Below are 22353 nucleotides of genomic sequence, written 5' to 3'. Positions count from 1 at the left end.
TTTCCTCCAGAAATAATATTTCAAGGTTGAATGTTCAGAAAAAGGCTGTGTCAGGCTATCTATTGTCGCTTCACAGGATTTGAGGATGAATAGATATTTGTTTTCTGAGTTCCAGTTACTTGAAATTCAAAGCATGCTGATGGAAGAAAGGAATGTGAGCAAAGTAGAGAATCATGAATATGCATGCAAAGTTTATACAACTTGACTGTCAAGAGAGATATGAAGAAACTACATAAACTGAACACTTAAATGTAGGGGGCATGATCAAGGAGTTCACGGAAGGATGTGATTGCACTTGGAAAAGTGCAGAGGAGATTTACCAGGATGCTGCCTGGGTTGGAGTTTCTGAGCTATGAGCAAAGCTTGGATAGGTTGGGGCTGTTTTCCTTGGAGCAGCGAAGGTTAAGAGGGGACCTGATAGATGTGTATAAGATTATGAGGGGCATAGATGGGGTGGATAGGAAGGCACTTTTTCCATTAGTAGAGGGGTCAATAAGAGGTGGCATGGTGGCACAGTGATTAGCACTGCTCCCTCACAGCACCAAGGACCCAGGTTCAATTCCGGCCTCGGGTGATGGAGTTTCCACTTTCTCCACGTGTTTGCGTGGATATCAGCTGGGTGCTCCGGTTTCCTCCCACAGTTCAAAGGTGTGCAAGTTAGGTGGTTTGGGCATGATAAAAAAATTGCCCCTTAGTGTCCGGGGATGTGTAGGTTAGATGGGCCTAAAGGCATAGGATGCAGGAGTGGGCTTAGGTAGAGTGCTCTTTCAGAGCGTCGGTGAAGACTTGCTGGGCCGAATGGCCTCCTTCTGCACTGTAGGGATTCTATGGTTCTAAAATATTCAATAGATTTCAGGCAATAGGTAGAAGGCTAAGAGGGGAGTTGAGGAGAAACCTTTTCACCCAGAGTGTCATTCATGGGAGTCTGGAATTCGCTGCCTGAAAGGGTAGCTTAGTCAGAAACTCTTGTAACATTGAAGAAGGAATTAGACATACAGTCGCACTGTCATAACCTCCAGGGTTATGGGCCAAGCGCTGGAAAATAGAATTAGTGTAGTCAGGGCCGGGATTCTCCAAAATCCCGGCTATGTGTTGCATGGCGGTGGAGTGCTGCACACAGCTCCGGCGGCAATACGTGGCCGCGCACTGCCGGCGCAGGTCCGCACATGCGCACGGCTGACGTTCCGCGCCGGCGCATGCATGTGGTGGCTGTTTCCATGGCAGCGCATGCACGTGGTGGCTATTTCCACGCTGGCACCGCGCAACATGGCTTGGCGGCACAGCAGCCCGGCGTGGAATAATGTAGGCCCACCCCCCCCCCCCCGGATCGCGTGCGCCCGCTGATCGGTAGCCTCCGAACGCGGTCCTGGCCGTCGTGGAGGCCACTCCTGGAGCCCGACCACCCCCCCCCCCCCCCCCCCCCCGCCGCCCTCCCCCCACACCAGGATGGCCAACGCGGCCACGGGTCCGAGCTCCTGCCGGGTGGAACCAGGTTGGAACGACGCCAGCGGAACTCGGCTGGTCGATCGCAGAGAATCACCACGGGGGCCGTTTCCCAAGGATCCCAACCGGTGCCGCGTCGACTGCGACTGCCGCCGATTCTCCGGTCGCTAGAGAATCACATCCTGGCGTTGGAGCGGCGTCGCGGCAATCTGGCGTCACCGCCGATTCTCCATCCCAGTGCGGGCTCGGAGAATCCCGGCCCAGATCTTTGTTGACTGGTACAGATATGGGGGACGATTCTCCCCTACCCGGCAGGGCAGGGGGATCTGGCGTAATGGAGTGGCGGGAACCACTCCGGCGTCGGGCCATCCCAAAGGTGCAGAAGTCTCCGCACCTTTAGGGGCCAAGCCCTCACCTCGAGGGGCTAGGCCCGCGCCGGAGTGGTTTCCGCTCCGCCGGCTGGCGTGAAAGGCCTTTCGCGTCATGCCAACTGGCACCGAAAGGTCTTCGCCGACGCATGCGCGGGAGCGTCAGCGGTCTCTTCCGCCTCCGCCATAGTGAAGACCATGGCGAAGGCGGAAGAAAAAGAGTGCCCCATGGTACAAGCCTGCCTGCGGATCGGTGGGCCCCGATCGTGGGCCAGGCCACCGTGGCGGCACCCCCCGGGGCCAGATCGCCCCCCCCCCCCCCCCCCCCAGGACCCCGGAGCCTGCCCGCGCCGCCTTGTCCCACTGTTCAAAAGGTGGTTTAATCCACGCCGGCGGGAGAGGGTTGACAGCGGCGGGACTTCGGCCCATCGTGGGCCGGAGAATCGCCGGGGGTGGATCCGCCGACCGGCGTGGCGCGATTCCCGCCCCTGCTGACCGGCGCGGCGCGATTCCCGCCCCCGACGGTGGGGGGTCGGAAAATCGCGCCCATGATGTCATCCAACAAGTACAACTTAATCCAAAATTATAATTTTGGCGTAAAGAGCCTACTTTGATGTAAAGACAGAGTACATGAAACATCTTTAATACTGTGTTGAAAATATTTTCACTTTATAGTTTAATATTGAGTCATTTCCCAGCTTACTATCATTGCAAACAGCAGATTCTGAGACCATGGTTCACTTGCTTTCCACCTCAACTCCCATTCATTCATCAGAACCTTCCGGACTTTGCACTTTCAGATATCCAAAGCTATTACCTAGCTAACTTCGAGAGGTTGGGTGAGAGCTTCACCACAGCTCTGATGAAGAAGCACCATCACATAATCTGACACTCTCAGCTCAAACTTGAGAGTAGAGAGGCCGTATCAACACTTAATAAGTCACCGGGCATGAATAGGTTAGAACCAGACCAGGGAGATATGACAATTTGTTTGTCAGCTCCCTGCAGACAAGTTATGAAATAAGGGGCTCAGGTGAGAAGTGTGAGAAGGGCGAGGGGTGGGGGCAATTTAAACTGCCCTGATTTTCCTGCTCTCTCGCCATCCGTAAACAGAAAGGTGTTTTTTTATTCTGGTTTTGCCTTTATAAATGAATTTATGTATTATGTAGAAATGTATTTATACATGTATTTTCACACGCAACATGGTCGCAACATTGGTTAGCTCTGCTGCCTCACAGCGCCAGGGACCCGGATTCGATTCCCACCTTGGGTGACTGTGTGGAATTTGTACATTCTCCCCGTGTCTGCGTGGGTTCCCCCCGGGTGCTCCAGTTCCTGTCACAAGTCCAAAGATATGCAGGTTAGGAGGATTGGACATGCTGCATTGTCCCTTAGAGTGAGGTAGAGGGCGGGGGAGAGAACCTCGGTCGGGTGGTCTTTCATAGGGTCGGTGCAGGGTTGATGGGCCGAATGGCCTCTTTCTGTACTGTAGGGATTCTATGATTCCATGAATTATAAATGTATTTTCATAAATGGGTTGCATTTTCCCCAATCCTTAAATTTGGAGTGTTTCAATCCATTCTGAATAACTTGCACAGCAAACTCAAGATAAGATAAAATAAAAAGGCCCTGTTTATGTTTACATACATACACATACCAGAGAGGGGTTTTGCAGCATCCTTCCTTTTGCACTCACACGGGGGATACGGAAACAGAAGTGGGTTCAGGACATGATCACAATAAAATATTTGCCAGTAAAATCTGTCTGGAGTCCAGAATCAGAAGTCTAATCAGAATCACAGAACCCCAGAATAATTTAGCACAGAAGAGGCCCTTCAGCCCATCATGTCTGCACTGGCGCATGAAAAACACCTGACCTGCCTACCTAATCCCATTTGCTCACACTTGGCCCATAGCCTTGAATGTTATTTCGTGCCAATTGCTCATCCAGGTACTTTTTAAAGGATGTGAGGCAACCCGCCTCGACCACCCTCCCAGGCAGTGCATTCCAGACCGTCATCACCCTCTGGGTAAACGTTTTTCCTCAAATCCAAATTAATGCAAGGTTTCTTTTGAGGGGAGGTTGACTGACTGTACTGTGATATGTCTTTCCAGAACGAGACTTCCACAATGGAAGAAGGTTGTGTGGGGTGAATTCTTCTGGGAGGCACGAGGTCCAAGTTTCCAACAATTTGAAGTTTTGATGAGGGCCAGTTTTTTTTGCTGCCACCTTTTTGTGATAGACAGATGTTGCCAGGTGTTCTGTTCTCGTGGAGATCAAAACTGGAACTGCCTGAATTCAGTTCCATTGGACAGTGCAGCTTGGGGTCAAGTGACATATCTCCTACCACTCCTCAATGTTGGGCAAAGGGTGGCTTGATTCTTGAAGTGTTTAACTGGAGTCAGGATTCCCTTTGTTCTTGAAGCCATTGGTTTTGGGTTAACTAAATGAAGGTTCTCTTGTTGAAACCATTGGATTAGATCAGTTCATGTTTAGGCTATTCGAACAATCATTGGAGATTAGGATTTGAAAAGGGTTGTCTTTGTTAGAAGTTGGCTGGAGCAGACTAACCATCTGCTGGGAAATTGTGTCAGCTGGGTTGGAATGTTTATGCTACTCAAGGTGTTTTACATTTCAGATGTTTGCGATGTCAGCCTTTGTTAACTTTCAAACTGCTGGAAGCCAGCATGTGACTAGCTGGAGCCATTGTTAGGAAAACAAAGGTAGTTTTAAAGGATTTATATTTGTATTGGTGGGCAGCATGGTAGTTATCACAGTTATTTTCACAAGGGTTGTGAATCTCTGGAATTCCTTGCCCAGTGAAGCAGTTGAGGCTCCTTCTTTAAACGTTTTTAAGAAAAAGACAGATGCCTTTCTAAAGAATAAAGGGATTCGGGGATATGGTGTACGGGCCGAAGAGTGGAGCTGAGTCCACAAAAATCAGCCATGATCTCATTAAATGGCGGAGCAGGCTCGAGGGGCCAGATGGCCTACTCCTGTTCCTAGTTCTTATGTTCTTATTTCACAGCTCCAGGGTCCCAGGTTCGATTCCCGGCTTACTGTCTGTGTGGAGTCTGCATGTTCTCCCCGTGTCTGCGTGGGTTTCCTCCGGGTGCTCCGGTTTCCTCCCACAGTCCAGAGATGTGCAGGTTAGGTAGATTGACTAAGCTAAAATTGTCCTTAGTGGGGTTACGAGGATGGGGTGGAGGTATGGGCTTGGGTGGGTTGCTCTTTCCAAGAACCGCTGCAGACTCAATGGGCCGAATGGCCTTCTTCTGCACTGTAAATTCCACGATTCTATGATAAACATTAGAAATAAGGTATTGTTTTAGATGGGTTTAATTTAATGTTCCTGTGCAGTTAGGTTCATTCTGCACAAAGGGTGTTTGTCTGTCTGGGAAGTTGGTTAAGTTCCAACTGTGAAAGTGTGAGCTACGGCGTGAAGAGTAAATATGGTTGCTTAGCTGCGAGAGGCCCTTGTAATGAAAAGAGATTCCCTTTGTTCTTTAGTTTTAGGTGGAAGCTACGGCAATTGGTGACAGGCAGCTAGAGAGGGAACATCTCTCTCAGCTTTGCGAGAAGAAAGTCCATACTGTGGAGTAATGGTGAAGAAAGCCAGTGCCAGAAATCAAAAGGGCAGCTACATAAGTTTCCTGGGGGATTGAAGTTAATTGAACAAAGTGGAACTTGGAGTAGAACAGTGTACTGTTCATTTCAAGTTGCAGAATTGTAAAGGAGCTGGCTGGTAAGAAGCCAGGATGATATTTGAAGTGGTTCTATGGTTTGTAATAACTTACTACAATTTGTGAGATGCTATTTGAAATACTTGGAGGAATCGGTGCCTGGTTATCAGAATTGGTGGTGTAATAGCAGTCAAGACAAAGAAATCTTACAAGGGGTTGGTGTAAAACCTGGAGCGAATTCGCTGGTAGAAGTGGAGTGGAAGCTCTGCTCACAAGAGTCTTTTAGAAGATGTGGATTATGAGAGGTTTTAAAGCATGTTTTGGGATTGGAATTTGGAAACTCTTGTATGACAGTCATCTGGGGGGATTCTGAGGAGAAATCCACGAGACACCAACTTGGTTTCAGAGCGGAGTGTGTATTTGATCACAGCCAATTGGTGTGCCTTAAAAAAAGTCACTTTGTGTGGCAATAAGACCATTGCAGCTTCAAATGTACTGGGCGGGTTTCTCTGTCTTGCTGCACCAGTTTTCTGGTGTGGTGCAGCCCCGCCGATGGCGGGATTCTCCATCCCGCCAGCCGGCCAATGGAATTTCCCATTGAGGGCAGCCTCATGCCATCGGGAAATACCCAGGTGTGGGTGCGCTGCCGGCGCAACAGAGAATCCAGCCCAGTAGTGTCATTCGTGTTAATCTTAAATCCTGTGTGTTATTTTCAAACTGGGGTAAGTAAAGGAGTATTGTATTATAATTCGTCTTTTCATGTTTAAGAAATGTTTTTGTTCTTGTTGTTAAAACTAATTAGCAGTCCTGTGACTCTGTTCCTCCATGCTTGATTAAAAAAAAGTAAACATTAGTGTTTTGAGCCAGGGTTCCATTCTAGGATCTTCCTGTCCAGTTATCATTTTTTCTAATTAAGGGGCAATTTAGCGTGGCCTATTCACCGACTCTGCACATCTTTGGTTGTGGGTGTGAAACCCACGCAAACACGGGGAGAATATGCAAACTCCACACAGCCAGTGACCCAGGGTCGGGATCGAACCTGGGACCTCGACGCCTTGAGGCAGCAGTGCTAACCACTGCACCACCGTGCTGCCCCCTTCCTGTCCAGTTATAACATCAACTGCGATTGTAACACCATCTTGTCAGCTCAGCAATTGTCCATTTTAAAAAGCACAAAAATTTACTTTATAAAATAGTCTAGCTGGTGACTATATATACGGTTTCTTTCACATCTCTAGTGTTATGACCCCCTACAGGGATAGAACTTGTATAACATCCTGTTCCCCTCCTACACCTCAGAGTGTGAGCTACTCAGGTGACTAGAGGGTGGAGCTTCCTCCCAATTAGACAAGCTCTCCACAGGATATGAATCCTGACCTGGAACCAGTTCAGGGAAGGAGACCCGGCGGGAGTGGAGAGGAGTGATTGTTGTCACCAACGTGGAATAAAGAGTTGTACCCTGTCAGCCTGGCCTCATGTGGAGACTTTGCTTCCATCTACGACATCAACCATGACAATGTACATTGAAATATTTGGTGCTGTGGTCTGACTTGCCAGCGCTTCATTCAGAATTTGCATCCCAGCTTTTTGCATATGGTCAACCCCATGACAGCCGTTGCCAGTCTAGCTGTGATGCACCATTTCATGACTAAGGCTTCAACTTCCATGGCAACACAGATGGAAGACACCAGAGAACTCAGGGTTGCAGTGGGCGCTCAGACGTTTATCATGAGATCCATGTTTGCTGTCAGGCAGACTCAGGCTGCTGGCATCATGTTTACAGATCTCACTACTCAAAGAAGCATGCAGTCTCTCTCAGCAGTCCAGCAATCTGTCTTCCAACAGATAACTAGAATGGCTGAGGTCCATGGGCGTGTGGCTGTGCACAAACGGCTCTCCTGTCACCTCTCAGCCAGCCAACACAGATGACTACCATTTTATGCTGAGGTGATGGAGTAGATAGTTGATCCATAATGGTACAGTGCTGTTCAAGGCTATCTTGCAAGGAATTCACTAACATGATAGTCAGGCAAACGAACTGCATGTTCGTAAAGTGGATTTAGTTATAATATATCTCCCTTTTATGCGTGTGACACCAAAGCCATGTGGGTACAGCCAATGGCTCCCTGTACTATTGGGAAACCAACTACCAACCACGTGCCTGCTCCTCCTACTTCTCGTAAACAAAGTCTCCTCTTCTTGCATACTGGGACAGCATCGACTCTAGGACACAGGGGTGCATGGTGAACTTGGAAATATTTGTGATGCAGCCTGTTCCCACCTGGAGGTTGAGATCAATGTTGCCTGAAAGCCATCATCACTATGTGACACAGTTCTGTGACCAGCTGCTTTGTGAATCATAGGTGCCTCAGGCATTATCCCTGACAGAGAAGGAGGTAGAAGAAGCACATTGGTGGTATCGCTTATACAAAATGGGGTTCTCGATCATCGTGCCTGGGTTCGGTTGCTGGTTGTCACGGGTTTTGCTGAGTTAAACTAAATAGATGTAACAGGCACTCCTGGTATCATGTTGTGTTACGCTGCTTCGTGTAGCATAAGCTGCTTCCTTGATGTATGCTTTGACAAAGGAAGCTCCAGACTATGAAATTAGTTCAACTTGTTTATTGAACTATTAACACAGTTCTTAAATGAGTTTGACTCTCTGCTAATCCAGCTGTAGTAACTCAGTCTATATTTACCAGCCTGCTCTAAGCCACGTGCTGGGTGTGATGCTGTTGATCAACCCTAATGTACTCTCTAGATGTCTGTCTGTGGAAGCAGCAGAGCATGTGTGCCCTGTCCTTTTATATGGGTTGTGAAGTGCCCCCTTGTGATAATGCCATCTCTGGGTGTCCTGATTACCCATTGGTTGTGTCCTGTTGTAATGACCCATTGGCTGGATGTCTGCATGTCATAACATCTCTGGTGCTCCCTCTAGTGGTTACTTAGTTGTAGTGTATTTACATTAACCACTTGTGTATGTACAGTGATGCATATCACCACACAAGGAAGATCATTGCAGACTGTAAAACAGAAATTTAACCCGCAAATCCACTGAAGAAAGGATGCTGCAAACCACCCTTTGAAGCAAAGACTTTTGACCTTGACTCTTATTATTTTTGCCCTTTTCCACCCCCTCTCTTTGTTGGTCTGTATTGTGTGCAAGTAGGTCGAGGATGGGGCGGTTAAAGAGGGTAGTAGGTTAGCTTGTTGTTATTCAATTGCATTTACTGCTTATTTCATCATTATCTTAACCAGTAATTGTGTTTCAACTTACAAACCTGGTGACTGTAATTATTGGGCAGCCATGGGGCAAAGACTTTGGGATATTTTATAAGAAGTATTTGTTACTTAATTTGGGGCACATGCAGCTGAAATTGACCGCTCACTTGCCCAGGGTGGTGTTCTGAACTACCAAACACTTCCAGAACACAGCCCTGCTGCTGCTTCTATCCTGAAATTCAATTTCACTCTCTTTGACTGTGAGCAGCCTCTAGCTTCACAGCTGAAGGCTATTTCAAGTGAGTAATTAGCCTTGTTCGTTGTGAGAGTACTTCACACTCCTCAGCTCTCAAGTGCCTCATCGAGGGCACACGTGTCATGTCTCAGACAATGATTAGTGCATTGAATGTCCAGCAAACATTGATGCCTGAACATTATGCCTGCACTCTAGGAGCATCAGCACCACAGAGGCAGCTGCCAACACTCAAACATAAAGAGCAGGGCTTCAGCACTAGGGAACCTCTCGTGACCAAAGGGTATGTGGATGAGCGGAGGGCAGCTGAGCACGGTCCCCCTAATGTATCCAATAGAGGTAGGGGTCTAGGGACTCCTGATGTGGCTGGGGGTGAGTGTGCAGAGCAACTTTTGCCAGCACAACTGACTCACTAAATGGCACTCTGAGAGAAGGTGGGACATGTAAGAGTGGGGGAGGCTTAGGGGAGTTGAGGATCCTTGGGTGGAATCCGAACTGATTGTTGGTGTCTCTCCTCCAATTCCTTCTGAATAAAATGATGTTAGCTGGTGTCCATTGAGCGGAGGCTGCTCTCGCGTTGCTTGTGGCAGCTGAGGTGGGCAGATGCTGGAGACGGCAGCAACGCCAACACAGGCTGGAGGCGGTGCCACATATGCAGGGGCCACCGCACACCCTGAAGACCCGGCCGCCAATCAATCTGAGGAGGGACCCAGAAGGGGAGGCCAGCGATGGCCCAAGGTGTACAGGTGTTGTTAGTCATTCAATGAGCTGACGAACACCATGTGCCGCAGAAGATGACGTCTCAGCAGGAAGACAGTGCGGCACTTGTGCCACATTCTTGCGGACCTTTTAAAAAATATTTTTATTCCCCTCCTTTTTCACATTTTCTCTCAAATTTGCACCCACCAACAATAAACAATAATCAGCAACAAATATGTCAATCTTGATATCAATAATAATGATCCCATCCTCCCACCAAACCCCAAACATTAGCCTGCATGTTCACATAAACAAATGACAAAAAGGAATCCAGAATCATCCATAGTCATCATTAACACATACAGTCCCCCTCCCCTCCAACTAATGTTCGATGTTATCCAGTTCTTGAAAGTACATAATGAATAACACCCATGAATTGTAGAACCCCTCCATCCTTCCCCTCAGTTCAAATTTGACCTTTTCAAGCGTCAAGAATTCCAGCAGATCCCCCCGCCACGCCAGCGCACAGGGTGGAGAGGTTGATCTCCACCCTAACAGGATCTGCCTTTGGGCGATCAACGAGGCGAAGGCTACAACATCTGCTTCCGCGCCCATTTCCAACCCCGGCTGGTCCGACACCCAAAATATGGCCTCCCGAGGGCCCGGGTCCAGTTTCACATGCACCACTTTAGAGATTACCCTAAACACCTCCTTCCAGTAATCCTCCAGCTTTGGACAGGACCAAAACATATGAACGTGATTCGCGCCCCTCCCCCCCCCCCCCCACACTGTCCATCAGCAATTGCATGGTGCTCAACAGATTGTGCCCCAGAAGGCTGTCCTCTAATGGCTCCCATCACTGGGGAAAAGTACCTCCTGCTGGCCTTTGCCTGCCCCGAGGAGTGCTTCATGCATTGTCACTGAACTTCAGGGCAGTCGGCTTCTTATTTCCTGGGGCAAATTCCAATGCTTGCCACAACAAGGCAGAGAGTGAATGTGTGTCATTTAAATATGGCATCCGAAAATATGAGTAGGTGAGGTAACGGTGAAGCAGAGGAATCCCAGCCCACCTGCCATGAGACAATATGTACACATTCATGCACAAATAATGAGTTGAAAAACAGACATTCCAGAACGGAAACGCCACCACACTTAAGTTTCCGGAGTAGAAAATTTCACCCGAAGAGAGAAACAAAGAGAAAAGGAAATGAGAGAAAGAGATATAAAAGTGACCCAAAATAAAGTTAAAAAATAATATTTTCTTCATTTTTAAAATGCACAGCAGTGGTTGAAGCCTGAAGGACGGAAATGTCACATTAACAAAATATTTAGTCCTAAAGAGGTTGTTTGGTAGTAAGTCTTAATTACTATTTTTTAATGGTGTGGTAAGTCTTAATTACTAATTAAAACTTACCACACCATAAAAAAATCACTTACACTTTAATTGAGAAGGCCAAACTGCTTTCCAGCATATTTTATAGGTAAGTATTGCAGCTACACATCCTTCATGTATGTGAATGCTGAGTCACTCAGCAAGAAACTTTTATAACAAAGCTTCTGGAGGAGCAGGGCAACTCGGATCGCAACTTTCTGTGTTTAACTCCATCTGTGCAGATGCCAGAGCATGCTGTCCGATTTACTCACAAATAAGAGTTCGCACTAGTGGCCTTTTAGTTTGATGCAAAATCTGGGCCGATATTTGTCACTGTCAAAATGTGAGAATAAATCCGAGATCCTGATTCCGATTGAGCTCCTGAATTTTTAACAATGTCAGAAACTGCAGTACAAACAGATAAAGTGCACTCTGTACTGTAACAATTCTGATATATTTTATAGGATGCGTATCAGATGGAAAAAAAATCTGCCCAATCTATTTTATTGAACCGTAATTTTCTCAAAGATTAGGGTAACTGACATCCACATTGGCACATTGGGGCAAATTGCCTCCTGAATTGTAATTTCTGTCCACATGGTATACATATTAAAAATAAAGTGAAACAGATATGCATTTTATGGTATAGCAGTAAATGTGCCTATTTAATGAATATATCAAATCAATTGTCAGTATAATTTTAACAGTGAGAACAGCCTCTAAAAAGAGTTAAGTACAAATTTCAAAGACTGTTCAGCTGGTAAATTGGTCGAGGCTTTTCACTTTGTGGAACTGTGCCTTATCTTTTTAAACCATCTACAGTGGATAAATTACAAAACATGGATTGTTTGACTTGTCTTATCTTTACCTCAGTGCTGTTGAAAGGAATCAGCTAATCGTTCAATCTGCCTTCACAGCAGATTTCCTATATTTCAATCTAGCAGTAATAGGATCTAATATCAAATGTCTGCCCTACTCTGTTCATACCACTATCTTCACTTCTTTCAGAGATGCAAAGCCATGCTTCTTTCTCCACAGCTGATGACTTATTTTTTTCACTAATGGCACTTGGACATGAACAAATTAAAAACAGCAAGCAGGTTGGAATCTGCAGCAAAGCAGCTGGCAGATTGCTTATCAAAAACAATATCCTGGTCATGAGATCAATATCAAAGTGAGTGAGTAACAACTGAAGCAATGGCTGGACCAGCAGCTTCATGCTTACTTAAAAGATATATATACTACATTTTTGGCTGGAGTTTCATGGGCAGATAAGGATTCTCACGAAAAGGTGTCTTCTTTAAACCTTATCTACAGAAGTCATCAAAGCACATTGGGTTACATAATGGACCTCTTAATTGAAGGCCCAAACCCTGGATTAATAGGGGTCATTTAAAAGCAACTAGAACCCTTAACATGAAGTGAAAACCAGACATGGTGAATAAAAACACGATTAATTGATTTGTATAAAAACTCAGAAGATTGGGAAACATTATAATTGAGTGCAAAGAAACATGTAAATACACATCCATCTGAGGTCCCTATCTGCTTCAATAAGACGACCATCATCCCTGTACCAAGCAGCGTGCCTTAATGACTATCGTCCAGTGGCTCTGACATCCATCATCATGAAGTGCTTCGAAAGGTTAGTCATGGCACGAATCAACTCCAGCCTCCCGGATTACTTTGATCCACTACAGTTCGCCTACCGCTGCAACAGATCCACAGCACAGAACATAGAACATTACAGCGCAGTACAGGCCCTTCAGCCCTCGGTGTTGCGCCGACCTGTGAATCCACTCTAAAGCCCATTTACACTATTCCCTTATCGTCCATTTGTCTATCCAATGACCATTTGAATGCCCTTAGTGTTGGCGAGTCCACTACTGTTGCAGGCAGGACATTCCACACCCTTACTACTCTCTGAATAAAGAACCTACCTCTGACATCTGTCTTATATCTATCTCCCCTCAATTTAACGCTATGTCCCCTCGTGCTAGACATCACCATCTGAGGAAAAAGGCTCTCACTGTCCACCCTATCCAATCCTCTGATCATCTTGTATGCCTCAATTAAGTCACCTCTTAACCACCTTCTCTCTAACGAAAACAGCCTCAAGTCCCTCAGCCTTTCCTCATAAGATCTTCCCTCCATACCAGGCAACATTCTGGTAAATCTCCTCTGCACCCTTTCCAATGCTTCCACATCCTTCCTATAATACGCCAACCAGAATTGCACGCAATACTCTGCGGCCGCACCAGAGTTTTGTACAGCTGCAACATGACCTCATGGCTCCGAAACTCAATCCCTCTACCAATAAAAGCTAACACACCGTACGCCTTCTTAACAACCCTCTCAACCATATTTTATTATTATTATTAATTTTTTAACAATTTAATTTAGTTGTTAGCCAGATCTTGGTAGAAAGTTAGAGGGATGGCAGGGAAGGGAGTGCAATGTTCCTCCTGCAGGATGTTTGAGGTGAGGGATGCCGTTAGTGTCCCTGCTGATTTTACCTGCAGGAAGTGCTGCCATCTCCAGCTCCTCCAAGACCGAGTTAGAGAACTGGAGCTGGAGTTGGAAGAACTTCGGATCATTCGGGAGGCAGAGGGGGTCATAGATAGCAGCTTCAGGGAATTAGTTACACCAAAGATTGGAGATAGATGGGTAACTGTAAGAGGGACTGGGAAGAAGCAGTCAGTGCAGGGATCCCCTGCGGTCGTTCCCCTGAGAAACAAGTATACCGCTTTGGATACTTGTGGGGGGGGGGACTTACCAGGGGTAAGCCATGGGGTACGGGCCTCTGGCACGGAGTCTGTCCCTGTTGCTCAGAAGGGAAGGGGGGAGAGGAGCAGAGCTTTAGTAATTGGGGACTCGATAGTCAGGGGCACAGATAGGAGATTTTGTGGGAGCGTGAGAGACTCACATTTGGTATGTTGCCTCCCAGGTGCAAGGGTACGTGATGTCTCGGATCGTGTTTTCCGGGTCCTTAGGGGGGAGGGGGTGCAGCCCCAAGTCGTGGTCCACATTGGCTCTAACGACATAGGTAGGAAAGGGGACAAGGATGTCAGGCAGGCTTTCAGGGAGCTAGGATGGAAGCTCAGAACTAGAACAAACAGAGTTGTTATCTCTGGGTTGTTGCCCGTGCCACGTGATAGTGAGATGAGGAATAGGGAGAGAGAGCAATTAAACACGTGGCTACAGGGATGGTGCAGGCGGGAGGGATTCAGATTTCTGGATAACTGGGGCTCTTTCTGGGGAAGGTGGGACCTCTACAGACAGGATGGTCTACATCTGAACCTGAGGGGCACAAATATCCTGGGGGGGGGAGATTTGTTAGTGCTCTTTGGGGGGGTTTAAACTAATGCAGCAGGGGCATGGGAACCTGGATTGTCGTTTTAGGGTAAGGGAGAATGAGAGTATAGAGGTCAGGAGCACAGATTTGACGTCGCAGGAGGGGGCCAGTGTTCAGGTAGGTGGTTTGAAGTGTGTCTACTTCAATGCCAGGAGTATACGAAATAAGGTAGGGGAACTGGCAGCATGGGTTGGTACCTGGGACTTCGATGTTGTAGCCATTTCGGAGACATGGATAGAGCAGGGACAGGAATGGATGTTGCAGGTTCCGGGGTTTAGGTGTTTTAGTAAGCTCAGAGAAGGAGGCAAAAGAGGGGGAGGTGTGGCGCTGCTAGTCAAGAGCAGTATTACGGTGGTGGAGAGGATGCTAGATGGGGACTCATCTTCCGAGGTAGTATGGGCTGAGGTTAGAAACGTGAAAGGAGAGGTCACACTGTTGGGAGTCTTCTATAGGCCTCCAAATAGTTCTAGGGATGTAGAGGAAAGGATGGCGAGGATGATCCTGGATAAGAGCGAAAGTAACAGGGTAGTTATTATGGGAGACTTTAACTTTCCAAATATTGACTGGAAAAGATATAGTTCGAGTACATTATATGGGTCGTTTTTTGTACAGTGTGTGCAGGAGGGTTTCCTGACACAATATGTTGACAGGCCAACAAGAGGCGAGGCCACGTTGGATTTGGTTTTGGGTAATGAACCAGGCCAGGTGTTGGATTTGGAGGTAGGAGAGCACTTTGGGGACAGTGACCACAATTCGGTGACGTTTACGTTAATGTTGGAAAGGGATAAGTATACACCGCAGGGCAAGAGTTATAGCTGGGGGAAGGGCAATTATGATGCCATTAGACGTGACTTGGGGGGGGGATAAGGTGGAGAAGTAGGCTGCAAGTGTTGGGCACACTGGATAAGTGGAGCTTGTTCAAGGATCAGCTACTGCGTGTTCTTGATAAGTATGTCAGGCAGGGAGGAAGGCGTCGAGCGAGGGAACCATGGTTTACCAAAGAAGTGGAATCTCTTGTTAAGAGGAAGAAGGAGGCCTATGTGAAGATGAGGTGTGAAGTTTCAGTTGGGGCGATGGATAGTTACAAGGTAGCGAGGAAGGACCTTAAGAGAGAGCTAAGAAGAGCCAGGAGGGGACATGAAAAGTCTTTGGCGGGTAGGATCATGGAAAACCCAAAAGCTTTCTATAGGTATGTCAGGAATAAGCGAATGACTAGGGAAAGAGTAGGACCAGTCAAGGACAGGGATGGGAAGTTGTGTGTGGAGTCTGAAGAGATAGGCGAGATACTAAATGAATATTTTTCTTCAGTATTCACTCAGGAAAAAGATAATGTTGTGGAGGAGAATGCTGAGACCCAGGCTAATAGAATAGATGGCATTGAGGTACGTAGGGAAGAGGTGTTGGCAATTCTGGACAGGCTGAAAATAGATAAGTCCCCGGGTCCTGATGTGATTTATCCTAGGATTCTCTGGGAGGCCAGGGAAGAGATTGCTGGACCTTTGGCTTTGATTTTTATGTCATCATTGGCTACAGGAATAGTGCCAGAGGACTGGAGGATAGCAAATGTGGTCCCTTTGTTCAAAAAGGGGAGCAGAGACAACCCCGGCAACTATAGACCGGTGAGCCTCACGTCTGTAGTGGGTAAAGTCTTGGAGGGGATTATAAGAGACAAGATTTATAATCATCTAGATAGGAATAATATGATCAGGAATAGTCAGCATGGCTTTGTGAAGGGTAGGTCATGCCTCACAAACCTTATCGAGTTCTTTGAGAAGGTGACTGAACAGGTAGACGAGGGTAGAGCAGTTGATATGGTGTATATGGATTTCAGCAAAGCGTTTGATAAGGTTCCCCACGGTAGGCTATTGCAGAAAATATGGAGGCTGGGGATTGAGGGTGATTTAGAGATGTGGATCAGAAATTGGCTAGCTGAAAGAAGACAGAGGGTGGTGGTTGATGGGAAATGTTCAGAATGGAGTTCAGTTACAAGTGGAGTGCCACAAGGATCTGTTCTGGGGCCGTTGCTGTTTGTAATTTTTATCAATGACCTAGAGTAAGGCGCAGAAGGGTGGGTGAGTAAATTTGCAAACGATACTAAAGTCGGTGGTGTTGTCGATAGTGTGAAAGGATGTAGCAGGTTACAGAGGGATATAGATAAGCTGCAGAGCTGGGCTGAGAGGTGGTAAATGGAGTTTAATGTAGAGAAGTGTGAGGTGATTCACTTTGGAAGGAATAACAGGAATGCGGAATATTTGGCTAATGGTAAAGTTCTTGGAAGTGTGGATGAGCAGAGGGATCTAGGTGTCCATGTACATAGATCCCTGAAAGTTGCCACCCAGGTTGATAGGGTTGTGAAGAAGGCCTATGGAGTGTTGGCCTTTATTGGTAGAGGGATTGCGTTCCGGAGTCAGGAGGTCATGTTGCAGCTGTACAGAACTCTGGTACGGCCGCATTTGGAGTATTGCGTACAGTTCTGGTCACCGCATTATAGGAAGGACGTGGAGGCTTTGGAGCGGGTGCAGAGGAGATTTACCAGGATGTTGCCTGGTATGGAGGGAAAATCTTATGAGGAAAGGCTGATGGACTTGAGGTTGTTTTCGTTGGAGAGAAGAAGGTTAAGAGTAGACTTAATAGAGGCATACAAAATGATCAGGGGGTTAGATAGGGTGGACAGTGAGAGCCTTCTTCCGCGGATGGAAATGGCTGGCACGAGGGAACATAGCTTTAAACTGAGGGGTAATAGATATAGGACAGAGGTCAGAGGTAGGTTCTTTACGCAAAGAGTAGTGAGGCCGTGGAATGCCCTACCTGCTACAGTCGTGAACTCGCCAACATTGAGGGCATTTAAAGGTTTATTGGATAAACATATGGATGATAATGGCATAGTGTAGGTTAGATGGCTTTTGTTTCGGTGCAACATCGTGGGACGAAGGGCCTGTACTGCGCTGTATAGTTCTATGTTCTATGTTCTAACCTGAGTGGCAACTTTCAGGGATCTATGTACATGGACACCGAGATCTCATCCACACTGCCAAGAATCTTACCATTAGCCCAGTACTCTGTCTTCCTGTTATTCCTTCCAAAATGAATCACCTCACACTTTTCTTCCTTCCACACTGTCCACAACTCTACCGACTTTAGTGTCATCTGCAAATTTACTCACCCATCCTTCTACGCCCTCCTCCAGGTCCTGCACTCTACCTTGGAACACCTAGATAACAAAGACACCTCTGTCAGACTCCTATTTATCAACTACAGCTCCGCCTTCCAACACCATCATTCCTATGAAACTCATCTCCAAACTCCATGGCCTTGGCCTCGGCTCCTCCCTCTGTGACTGGATCCTGAACTGTCGAACCCACAGGCCGCAATCAGTAAAGATAGGCAACAACACCTCCTCCACGATCATCCTCAACATCGGTGCCCCACAAGGCTGTGTCCTCAGCCCTCTACTATTCTCCTTCTACACCTATGACTGTGTGGCCAGATTCCCCTCCAACTGAAGACACCACCGTAGTGGGTCGGATTTCAAACAATGACAAGACAGAGTACAGGAATGAGATAGAGAATCTGGTGAACTGGTGCGACGACAAGAATCTCTCCCTCAATGTCAACAAAACAAAGGAGATTGTCATCGACTTCAGGAACCGTAGTGGAGAACATGCCCTTGTCTTCATCAATGGGAACGAAATAGAAAGGGTCGAGAGCTTCGTGTTTTTAGGTGTCCAGATCACCAACAGCCTGTCCTGGTCCCCCCATGCCGACACTATAGTTAAGAAAGCCCACGAAAGCTACTTTCTCAGAAGACTAAGGAAATTTGGCATGTCAGCTACGACCCTCGCCAACTTCTACAGATGCACCATTGAAAGCATTCTTTCTGGTTGTATCACAGCTTGGTATGGAGCTTGCTCTGACCAAGACCGCAGGAAACTACAAAAGGTTGTGAATGTAGCCCAGTCCATCACGCAAACCAGCCTCCCATCCATTGACTCTATCTATAATTCCCGCTGCCTCAGAAAGGCAGCCAGTATAATTAAGGACCCCACGCACCCCGGACATACTCTCTTCCACCTTCTTCCGTCAGGAAAAAGATACCAAAGTTTGAGGTCACGTACCAACCGATTCAAGAACAGTTTCTTCCCTACTGCCATCAGACTTTTGAATGGACCTACCGCGTATTAAGTTGATCTTTTCTCTACACCTTGCTATAACTGGGACATTATATTCTGCAGCCTCTCCGTCCTTCCCTATGTACGGTATGCATTGTTTGTACAGCATGCAACACACTATACTTTTCAGTGTATACTTTATACATGTTACAATAATAATCAAAACCAAGGCACACATTCATAAACATACACATATCAACCCACATGCATGTAAATATACACATAAGCACACATACTTAAACAGATAAATATCAGCCCACATATAAGTATATGCCAATCCACACATATGTACACCTACATCCATGTTCTTCAAGCATATTAATGGTAAAAGATTAGTGGGGCCCTTAAGGGACAGGCATGGTAGACTGCTCACTGAAGCGGAGGGTATGGTAGTGGTACTAAATGAGTACTTTGCTTCTGTCTTTACCAAATTACAAGTTGGTGACAATGGCCCTGTTGAAAATGTGATAAAGGGCTTCCGGGTGCGGCGATGACCAGCTGAGTCGCACGTTTCGGCAGCTCCCTGTGAAACGGACTTTTGGGCTCTTGATAGGAGCCCCAACGGCAATTTTAACGGCTGAAAACACCGTGCGGTAAACCAGAAGGGTGTTCCCCCTGGACACGGATGGAAAAAGGAGAGGAAAGTGGCCGGATTGCAGCGGATCCTTTGGAACAACGGCAAGGAAGGCAAGCAGAAACCAAGATGGCGTCGGAAGGTGGCAGTTTCATATGGGGCCCTGAACAACAAGAGTTTTTGAAACGCTGCGTGGAGGAGATAAAAAAGGAAATGAAGAAAGAGTTGTTGTCCCCGATATTACAGGCGATTGAAGGGCTGAAAGAGGAACAAAAGACCCAGGAGCAGGAGCTTCGGGTCGTGAAGGCGAAAGCAGCAGAGAATGAAAACGACATACAGGGCCTGGTGGTGAAGTCGGAGATACAGGAGGCACACCAGAAACGATCTGTGGAGAGGTTGGAGGCACTGGAAAATAACGCAAGGAGGAACAACTTGAGGATTCTTGGCCTTCCTGAAGGTGTGGAGGGGGCGGACGTCGGGGCATATGTGAGCACGATGCTGCACTCGTTAATGGGAGTGGAGGCCCCGACGGGTCCGTTGGAGGTGGAGGGAGCATACCGAGTTATGGTGCGAGGATCGAGAGCAGGAGAAGCTCCCAGAGCCATAGTGGTGAGATTTCTCCGTTTTAAGGATAGAGAAATGGTCCTTAGATGGGCGAAGAAAACTCGGTGTAGTAAATGGGAGAACGCGGTGATCCGCGTCTATCAAGATTGGAGTGCGGAGGTGGCGAGAAGGAGGGCGAGCTTTAATCGGGCCAAAGCGGTACTTCACAAAAAAAAGATAAAGTTTGGAATGCTGCAACCGGCAAGACTGTGGGTCACATATCAAGGGAGGCACCACTACTTTTAGACGGCGGATGAAGCGTGGACTTTTATTGTAGAAGAAAAATTGGAATGATTGGACTACGAAAATGAACGTTTGGACAAAGTGGTGGGACGAGTGGGGGGGGGGGGCGAAGAGGGATTGTACGATTAATCCTGCGGTATGGTAACTTTTCTTTCTCCCACAGGTGGTGATGGGGGAGGTGGGGAGGGAGAGGAGATGGGGCGTTGGCCATGGGAGGCGGGGCCGAGGGAGAGGCCCGGGCTTGGTTCCCGCGCTATGATAATTATGGCGGGAATAGAGAAGCAGGAAGGAGGGGGCGCCGCACGGGGCGAGCCGTGATCACGGGGGGAAGCCGAAGTCAGCCAGAGTTTGCTGACTTCTGGGAGCAACATGGGGGGAGTAATTACGCTAGCGGGGGGTCTAGCGGGGGGGGGGGGGAGGGGGGAATTACTGGGTTGCTGCTGGGGAAAGGGGGGAGTGGGTGCGGGAAAGGATGGGCGGGGGGGGCACCGTCTGGGAGAAATACAGCCGCGTGGGAACTGGGCGAGAAGCTGGAAAAAGATGATGGCTAACCGGCAAGGGGGGGGGTGGGAAGCCCCCCAACTCGGCTGATCACGTGGAACGTGAGGGGGCTTAACGGGCCGATAAAGAGGGCACGAGTACTCGTACACCTTAAGAAACTTAAAGCAGATGTGGTCATGTTACAGGAAACGCACCTGAAACTGATAGATCAGGTTAGGTTGCGCAAAGGATGGGTAGGGCAGGTGTTCCATTCGGGGCTGGATGCGAAAAACAGGGGGGTGGCTATATTAGTGGGGAAGCGGGCAATGTTCGAGGCAAAGACTATAGTGGCGGATAACGGGGGCAGATACGTGATGGTGAGTGGCAAATTACAGGGAGAGATGGTGGTGTTGGTAAACGTGTATGCCCCGAATTGGGATGATGCCAATTTTATGAGGCGAATGCTAGGACGCATCCCAGACCTAGAGACCGGAAAGCTGATAATGGGGGGAGACTTTAACACGGTGTTGGAACCAAGGCAGGATAGGTCGAAGTCCAGGACTGGTAGGAGGCCGGCAGCAGCCAAGGTGCTTAAGGATTTTATGGAGCAGATGGGAGGGGTGGACCCGTGGAGATTCAGTAGACCTAGGAGTAAGGAGTTCTCGTTTTTCTCCTATGTCCATAAAGTCTATTCACGCATAGACTTTTTTGTGTTGGGTAGGGCATTGATCCCGAGGGTGAGGGGAACGGAATATACGGCTATAGCCATTTCGGATCATGCCCCACACTGGGTAGACTTGGAGATAGGGGAGGAAACAAGAGGGCGTCCACCCTGGAGAATGGACATGGGACTAATGGCGGATGAGGGGGTGTGCTTAAGGGTGAGGGGATGCATTGAAAAGTACTTGGAACTCAATGACAATGGGGAGGTTCAGGTGGGAGTGGTCTGGGAGGCGTTGAAGGCGGTGGTTAGGGGGGAGCTGATATCAATAAGGACACATAAAGGGAAGCAGGAGAGTAAGGAACGGGAGCGGTTGTTGCAAGAACTTTTGAGGGTGGACAGACAGTATGCGGAAGCACCGGAGGAGGGACTGTATAGGGAAAGGCAAAGGCTGCATGTGGAATTTGACTTGCTGACCACAGGCACTGCAGAGGCACAATGGAGGAAGGCGCAGGGTGTACAGTATGAATATGGAGAGAAGGCGAGCAGATTGCTGGCACACCAATTGAGGAAAAGGGGAGCAGCGAGGGAAATAGGGGGGGTGAGAGACGAAGATGGAGAGATGGAGCGGGGAGCGGAGAGAGTGAATGAAGTGTTTAAGACATTTTATAAAAAATTGTATGAAGCTCAACCCCCGGATGGGAGGGAGAGAATGATGGAGTTTTTGGATCGGCTGGAAATTCCCAAGGTGGAAGAGCAGGAAAGGATGGGATTGGGAGCACAGATCACGGTAGAAGAAGTGGTGAAAGGAATTAGGAACATGCAGACGGGAAAGGCCCCGGGACCGGACGGATTCCCAGTTGAATTTTACAGAAAATATTTGGACTTGCTCGCCCTGCTACTGACGAGGACCTTCAACGAGGCAAAGGAAAGGGGACAACTGCCCCCGACTATGTCAGAAGCAACGATATCGCTTCTTTTAAAGAAGGAAAAGGATCCGCTACAATGCGGGTCCTACAGACCAATCTCCCTCCTCAATGTAGATGCCAAGGTCTTGGCCAAGGTAATGGCAATGAGAATAGAGGAATGTGTCCCGGGGGGTGGTTCATGAGGACCAAACTGGGTTTGTGAAGGGGAGACAGCTGAACACGAACATACGGAGGTTGTTAGGGGTAATGATGATGGCCCCACCAGAGGGTGAAACGGAGATAGTAGTGGCGATGGATG

This window comes from Scyliorhinus torazame, chromosome 6 (genome assembly GCF_047496885.1).
Source record: "Scyliorhinus torazame isolate Kashiwa2021f chromosome 6, sScyTor2.1, whole genome shotgun sequence".
NCBI classification, from domain to species: Eukaryota; Metazoa; Chordata; class Chondrichthyes; order Carcharhiniformes; family Scyliorhinidae; genus Scyliorhinus; species Scyliorhinus torazame.
This window is presented reverse-complemented; position numbering follows the sequence as displayed.